We start from the raw sequence: 7,500 nt of genomic DNA on the forward strand, positions 1-7,500 counted from the left end.
GCGAACGGGCGATCGCTGGTCGGCGCGGACTCGATGGGAAGGGCCTGTTTCCGAGCTGTATCTCTAAACTAAACTCACCGTGGAGAAATGAAAAAATCGAGCTTACATTTACGTGTTCTTTCACCTCTGTCCTGTCGGGTTTTGAAGTCTGAAGTTCAACTGTTCTGTTCTGTCTTGATACATTCACTAAGCAAACTTTGGACTTTAGATTGGAAGTGTTAACTTAGCAACAACAATTAGTGACTGATCAACTTTTCCCGCATTCTCGAGATAAAAATCTTCAATTTCCTGCAGTCCTATTGAAATTTTAACTTCCAAGTCCACGTTCTTCAGTTCTGTCAGCAGATTTAGGCCAGTCGGCCCAAGGTCCACTCCGCCATTCAATCATGGCTGATCTATCTCTTCCTCCCAACCCCATCCTCCTGCCTTCTCCCCATAACCCCTTACACCCGCACTAAACAAGAATCTATCCATCTCTGCCTTAACAAATCATATCATATCATATATATACAGCCGGAAACAGGCCTTTTCGGCCCTCCAAGTCCGTGCCGCCCAGCGATCCCCGTACATTAACACTATCCTACACCCACTTGGGACAATTTTTTTTACATTTACCCAATCAATTAACCTACATACATGTACGTCGTTGGAGTGTGGGAGGAAACCGAAGATCTCGGAGAAAACCCACGCAGGTCACGGGTAGAACGTACAAACTCCTTACAGTGCAGCACCCGTAGTCAGGATCGAACCTGAGTCTCCGGCGCTGCATTCGCTGTAAAGCAGCAACTCTACCGCTGCGCTACCGTGCCGCCCAAATATCCACTGACCTGTCCTCCACAGCCGTCTGTGGCAATGAATTCCACAGCTTCACCACCCTCTGGCTAAAGAAATTCCTCCTCATCTCCTTCCTAAAGGAACGTCCTTTAATTCTGAGGATGTGACCTCTGGTCCTTGACTCTCCCACTAGTGGAAACATCCTCTCCACATCCAATCTATTCAGGCCGTTCACTATTCGGTACATTTCAATGAGGTCCCCGTCATTCTTCTAAACTCCAGCGAGTACAGGCCCAGTGCCGACATACGCTCAACGTACGCTAACCCACTCATTCCTGGGATCATTCTTGTTAGTTTAGAGGTACAGAGCAGAAACAGGCCCGTCGGCAAACTGAGTACACGCCCCGCAGCGATAGCCCGTTCACACACTAGTTTAATTTAGAGATACAGCGCGGAAACAGGTCCTTCAGCCCACCGAGCCCCACCGACCAGCGATCGCCCGTTCACACTCTAGTTTAATTTAGAGATACAGCGCGGAAACATGTCCTTCGGCCCTCCGAGTCCGCGTCGACCAGCGATCGCCCGTTCACACACTAGTTTAATTTAGAGATACAGTGCGGAAACATGTCCTTCGGCCCTCCGAGTTCGCGCCGACCAGCGATCGCCCGTTCACACACTAATTTAGTTTAGAGATACAGCGCAGAAATACAATCCCTTCCCCACCGAGTCCGCCCCCACCAGAGATCACCCGTTCACGCGAGATTGGTGTCGGGCTACAGCGCGCAAACAGGCCCTGCGACGCACTGTGCTGTATCCTTATCGAAATTGATCCCTGGGATGGCAGGACTGTCATATGAGCAAAATTGAATTGAAAAGACTAGGCTTGTATTCACTGGAGTTTGGAAGGGTGAGAGGGGATCTTGTAGAGGCGTATAAAATTATAAAAGAACTGGACAAGCTAGATGCAGGAAAAAATGTTCCCAGTGTTGGTGGAGTCCAGAACCACGGGCCACGCATGCATAGAATAAAGTGGAGGCCATTTAATACTGAGGTGAGAAGGAACTTTTTCACCCAGAGAGTTGTAAATTTGTGGAATTCCCTGCCACAGAAGGCAGTGGAAGCCAAATCACTGGATGGATTTAAGAGAGAGAGGTACTCTGGGGCTAGTAGAATCAAGGCATATGGGGAGAAGTGGGGCACGGGATATTGATTGTGTATGATCAGACACGATCACAATGAATGGCGGTGCTGGCTCGAACGACCGAATGGCCTCCACCTGTACGTATTTCCTATGTTTCTAACATCCTGGTAAATCGTCTCCTCGCCCTTTCCAGCTTGATGACATCTTTCCTACAGCACATTGCCCAGAATTGAACTTAATACTCCAAATGCGGCCTCACCAAGATCTTGTACAACTGCAACGTGACCTCCCAACTTCTATACTCAATACTCTGACTGATGTTCACAAAGTTTACACTGTGTTTATCCTCTCTTTATGTTATGTTGTTGTCGCATTGGCAATTTTGGTGTCTCAAGGTCTTGTGTGTTCGAGGTATTTTAACCTCATGCCCGAAAGAACTCAGAGTTCTAGTTACGTTAGCGCTCTCCTGTGTCTCCTTAGTTTCGTTTAGTTTAGAGATACAGCGCGGAAACAGGCCCTTCGGCCCACCCAGTCCAGCGCCGACCAGCGATCGCCCGTTCAGACACTAGTTTAGTTTAGTGATACAGCGAGGAAACAGGCCCTTCCCCACTTAGTCCGTGCCGATCAGCGATAGACCGTTCACACACTAGTTTAATTTAGAGATACAGCGCAGAAACAGGACCTTCCCCACCAAGTCCGCGCCGACCAGCGATCGTCCACATCTCTGGTCCTCCTCTCACCTGGCTCTCATTCTGAAGAAGGGTCTCGACCCGAAACGTCACCCATTCCTTCTCTCCAGAGATGCTGTCTGACCTGCTGTGTTACTCCAGCATTTTGTGATACCTTTGATTTGTACCAGCATCTGCAGTTATTTTCCTACACGATGAGTTACGCCAGCATTTTGTGTCTATCTCAGGTTCAAAGGAAACGGAAACGCAGGCAGGTGGGACTAGTGTAGATGGGCCATGTTGGCCGGTGTGGCAAGTTAGAAACATAGAAACATAGAAAATAGATGCAGGAGTTGGCCATTCGGCCCTTCGAGCCAGCACCGCCATTCATTGTGATCATAGCTGATCGTCCGCAATCAATAACCCGTGCCTGCCTTCTCCCCAATTACTTTGATTCCACTAGCCCCTAGAGCTCTATCGGACTCTCTCTTAAGGATAGCGGAGTGAGGGGGTATGGGGAGAAGGCAGGAACGGGGTACTGATTGAACGGGGTACTGATTGAGAGTCATCAGCCATGATCGCATTGAATGGCGGTGCTGGCTCGAAGGGCTGAATGGCCTACTCCTGCAACTATTGTCTATTGTCTATTGTCTATTGTCTCTTAAATCCATTCAGTGATTTGGCTTCCTCTGCCCTCTATGGCAGAGAATTCCACAAATTCAGAACTCTCTGGGCGAAAAAGTGTTTTCTCACCTCAGTTTTAAATGGCCTCCCCTTTATTCTAAGACTGTGGCGGCTGGTTCTGGACTCACCCAACACAGGGAACATGTTTCCTGCATCTAGTTTGTCCAGTCCTTTTATAATTTTATATGTTTCTATAGGATCCCCTCTCATCCTTCTAAACTCCAGTGGATATAAGCCTAGTCTTTCCAATCTTTCCTCATATGTCAGTCTCGCCATCCCAGGGACCACTCTCGTGAACCTACGCAGGGAATGGAGGAATATGGATTATGTACGGGCTGAGAAGATCAGTTTAACTTGGTATCATGTTCAGCACAAACAATGGGGCTGAAGGGCCAGTTCCTATCCTGTACTGTTTTATGTCTATGTCGATGAATAAGTATCAAGAACGATGAATGCTGATGAGTGAAATTTCTAGGTGCAGCAATCAGCGAAAATGTACACCTCCCTTAAAGTACACCTCCCTTAATGTACACCTCCCTTAAATCTATTATTCAACATCACGCTCTGATAAGAGATAAGCTGCTGTAAAAGCAATGTGATGTTTGTTTAAAAGTCAAACAAGCCAAATCACACCTACTCCAAGCACTATTGTAAAACAATAAGGACAACATGCATTTACTCGGTCAAAATGCAGCACTATATGAGTCACAATAAATAATTTAAAATATCCAATATGTAACAACACACATATAAAGATGAGAGGTGATTAGAAAGAATTGAAAAGCATTCAATACCTTAAACATTCAAAAGTCAAATGAGGTGTTTTTGAAAAAGGGATAGGATCCATCGTCTGAAGTCATTAATGTGTAGGAAGGAACTGCAGATGCTGGTTTACACCGAAGATGGACACAAAATGCTGGAGTAACTCAGGAAGACTCAAGGAAGTCTGAGGTAGGGTCTCAACCTAAAACATCACCTATTCCTTCTTTCCAGAGATGCTGCCTTTCCCGCTGAGTTACTCCAGCATTTTGTGCCTCGTCATTACTTTTGGACTGCTATAATTTGCAGGATGGCCATAATGACGAGGCCCCGTGTTATTGAAACGATGTGGTCAAGCTGGACAAAATGGGTCAGAGAAGATTTACAAGGACGTTCTCAGTACTCGAAGGTAATCTACCGGGAGAGGTTGGTGCAGGCTGGGACTCTATTCCTTGGAGCGCAGAAGGATGAGGGGTGATCTTATAGAGGTGTACAAAATCATGAGGGAATCGATCGGGTAGACGCACAGAATCCCTTGCCCAGAGTAGGGGAATCAAGGACAGAGGACATGGGTTTAAGGGTTTGCATTTTAAGATAAATTTCTACTCACCTGATGATTGCTTGGTTTTGCCAAGAATAAGTAGAACTGTGGGGAGAATGGATGGAAGAAAGGTGATTATATATTAGAATTACAGAGGGATCCAGGAGCACAAGTACATAGTTCCCTGAAAGTGGCGCCACAGGTAATAGAAACATAGAAACATGGAAAATAGGTGCAGGAGTAGGCCATTCGGCCCTTCGAGCCAGTACCGCAATTCGTTGTGATCATGGCTGATCGTCCCCAATAAATAACCAGTGCCTGCCTTCCACAAATTCACAACTCTGGGTGAAAAAGTTTCTTCTCACCTCAATTTTAAATGGCCTCCCCTTTATTCCAAGACATTGGGAATATTTTTCCTGCATCTAGCTTGTCCAGTACTTTTATAATTTTACTGGACCAAGTGGACGCGTTGGGCCCATTCCTCGTAGAGGGGGGGGCAGGGAAGGGGAGAGGGTATGATTGAGTGAGGCCTGGACCTAAAGCCTCTCTTGTATTGTAGCACCCTCAACCCCCACTCAATCCCCCCTTACCCCCTCCTCCCTCTACTAACTCACTGAATCCCTCCTAGCCACCCCACTTGCCCCTCCCCTGCCCCCAACCGGGAACGCGGGGGGATGGAGTGGCTGAGTGTAGACCAATGCAGTAGAGGTTTGGGGGAGTTTCAAAGAGGGTTCAGGGGGGATGAATTGGGTGAATGGAGGGTGGAAGAGTGGGGGGATAATGGGGCTGGGGACAGAGTGGGTGAGAAGAGGATAAGGGGTGGGTTGTGGGGGGATGATAAGGAGTTGAGGGGGTGTGGATGGAGTGGGTGAGCGGGGCTCTTAAAAAAAACCTGAAAATAATTTAAGTTAATGCAGCACAGGTTTGTTTGTTTTTTAAGGGGGATTAAGGGAGGAATGGAGTGCGTGAGTGGGGCTCTGAAGAAAAATCCTAAACACAATTTCAGTTAATGCGGGAAAGGTTTGGGGAGATTTTAAGCGGGGGGGGGGATGAGGGGGGCTTGAGGTGGGAATGGAGTGCGTGTGTGAGGGGTTGGGGTGGCCGAGTAAGGGGAAGGTGTTAGACCAATGCAGTCGAGGTTTGGGGGTGTTTGAAAGGGGGTTCAGGGAGGATGAATTGAGCGAATGGGGGATGGAGGAGAGGGGATAAGGGGGCTGAGGGGAGGATTATGGGGTTGAGGTGGGTTGTGGGGGGGATGATAAGTGGGGTTGAGGGTGTGTGGATGGAGTGGGTGAGTGCGGCTCTTTAAAAAGCCTGAAACTAATTTAAATTAATGCAGCACAGGTTTGGGGGAGTTAAGGGGGATTGAGGGGGAATGGAGTGCGTGAGCGGGGCTCTGAAAAAAATTCTAAACACAATTTCAGTTAATGCAGGAGAGGTTTGGGGGAGTTTTAAGGGGGGCTTGAGGTGGGAATGGAGTGCCTGAGTGAGGGGGGGTTGAGGTGGGAATGGAGTGCGTGAGTGAGGGGGGGTTGAGGTGCGAATGGAGTGGCTGAGTAAGGGGAGGGTTTTAGACCAATGCAGTGGAGGTTTGGGGGAGATTTAAAGGGGGCTCAGCGGGATGAATTGGGTGAATGGAGGGTGGGGGAGGGGGGGATAGGGGGGCTGAGGGGGATGGCGTGGGTGAGGGGAGGATAAGGGGGTTGAGGTGGGTTGTGGATGGAGTGGGGCTCTTACAAAAACCTGAAAACAATTTAAGTTAATGCACCACAGGTTTGGGGGGTTTTAAGGGGGATTGAGGGGGGAATAGAGTGCGTGAGCGGGTTTCTGAAAAAAACCCCAAACACAATTTCAGTTAATGCAGGAAAGGTTTGGGAGAGTTTTAACGGGGGGTTGAGGTGGGAATGGAGGGGGGTTGAGGTGGGAATGGTGTATTGGTGTAGCATCCTCAACCCCCTATTCAATCCCCCTTATCCCCACCCTCCCTATCCCCCACTCTCGCATCTTCCCTGACCGCCACTCTATCATCCCCCACCACCCCCTCACACGTTTTTTCTTTAAAATAAATTGTCTGTTAAAAAAAAAGAATCTCAATGGGGGGGGAGGAGGGGAGGGGTGGGTGAGGAAGGGGGAATGGGGTGGGGGAGGGGAAAGGGGAGAGGGAGCCACTGACACCGTCCTGCCAGCGGCCATCTATTTTCTCCTTCACTGTGGTGCCGTGCTCCTCCAGCGGAGGGGGAGCGCAATTAAAGGCGGTACAGGGAAGGGGAGAGGGTGTGACCGAGGAGTCTTGGACCCAAAGCCTCTCCTGTATTGGTGTAGCACCCTCAACCCCCCTTATCCCCCCTCCCTACCCCCAATTCCCCCCTCTTCCCTGCCCCCCACGTTTCCCCTCTTCACCCACCCCACCCTCTCATCCCCCCATCACTACCCCCTCCTCCTCTCACCCTGCTGTTCCCTTCCCCCCACCCCTCCATTCCACCCCACACTGCCCTCCTCCCAAGTCCCACGTTCCCTCCCACCCCCACTCTCACTCTCCTCCACCCCCCTTTCCCCACTCTCTCATCCCCCCAACCTCTCCTCCCCCAGCCCCACTCTCTCTCTCTCCCCACCCCCTCTCACCTATCTGCTCCTCCCAACTGCCCCTCCCCCACTCCCCCCTCTTCCCTGATCCACACTGCTCCCTTCCTCCACACCACCACTTTGATCCCCCCACCACCACCCCCTCCCCTGCTGTCCTCTTCCCCCACCCGCACTCTGCCCTCCTCCCCAGTCCCACCCTCCCTCTCACCCCAACTCGAACTCTCCCCCACCCCCACACTCTCCACCACCCCCGTTTCCCCCACACTCCCCTCCCCTACCCCACATTCTCTCCTCCCCAGCCCCACTCTACCCCACCCCCACTCTCCTCCATCCCTCCTCACACACCCCCG

At 50.1% G+C, this 7,500-nt stretch overlaps 1 pseudogene across 1 annotated transcript in view; it reads right to left on the bottom strand.

Moving 5' to 3' along the window:
• The window catches only part of LOC144612479 (flavin-containing monooxygenase 5-like), a 109,125-nt pseudogene extending 107,609 nt beyond the window's left edge, over positions 1-1,516 (bottom strand). The window contains exon 1 of the transcript XR_013549673.1: positions 107-1,516. The product of XR_013549673.1 is annotated as a flavin-containing monooxygenase 5-like (transcript). The remainder of the gene's footprint in view (positions 1-106) is intronic.
• Between the last annotated feature and the right edge of the window lie 5,984 nt (positions 1,517-7,500).

The sequence above is a fragment of the Rhinoraja longicauda genome, unplaced genomic scaffold, assembly GCF_053455715.1.
Source record: "Rhinoraja longicauda isolate Sanriku21f unplaced genomic scaffold, sRhiLon1.1 Scf000045, whole genome shotgun sequence".
Classification (NCBI taxonomy): domain Eukaryota; kingdom Metazoa; phylum Chordata; class Chondrichthyes; order Rajiformes; family Arhynchobatidae; genus Rhinoraja; species Rhinoraja longicauda.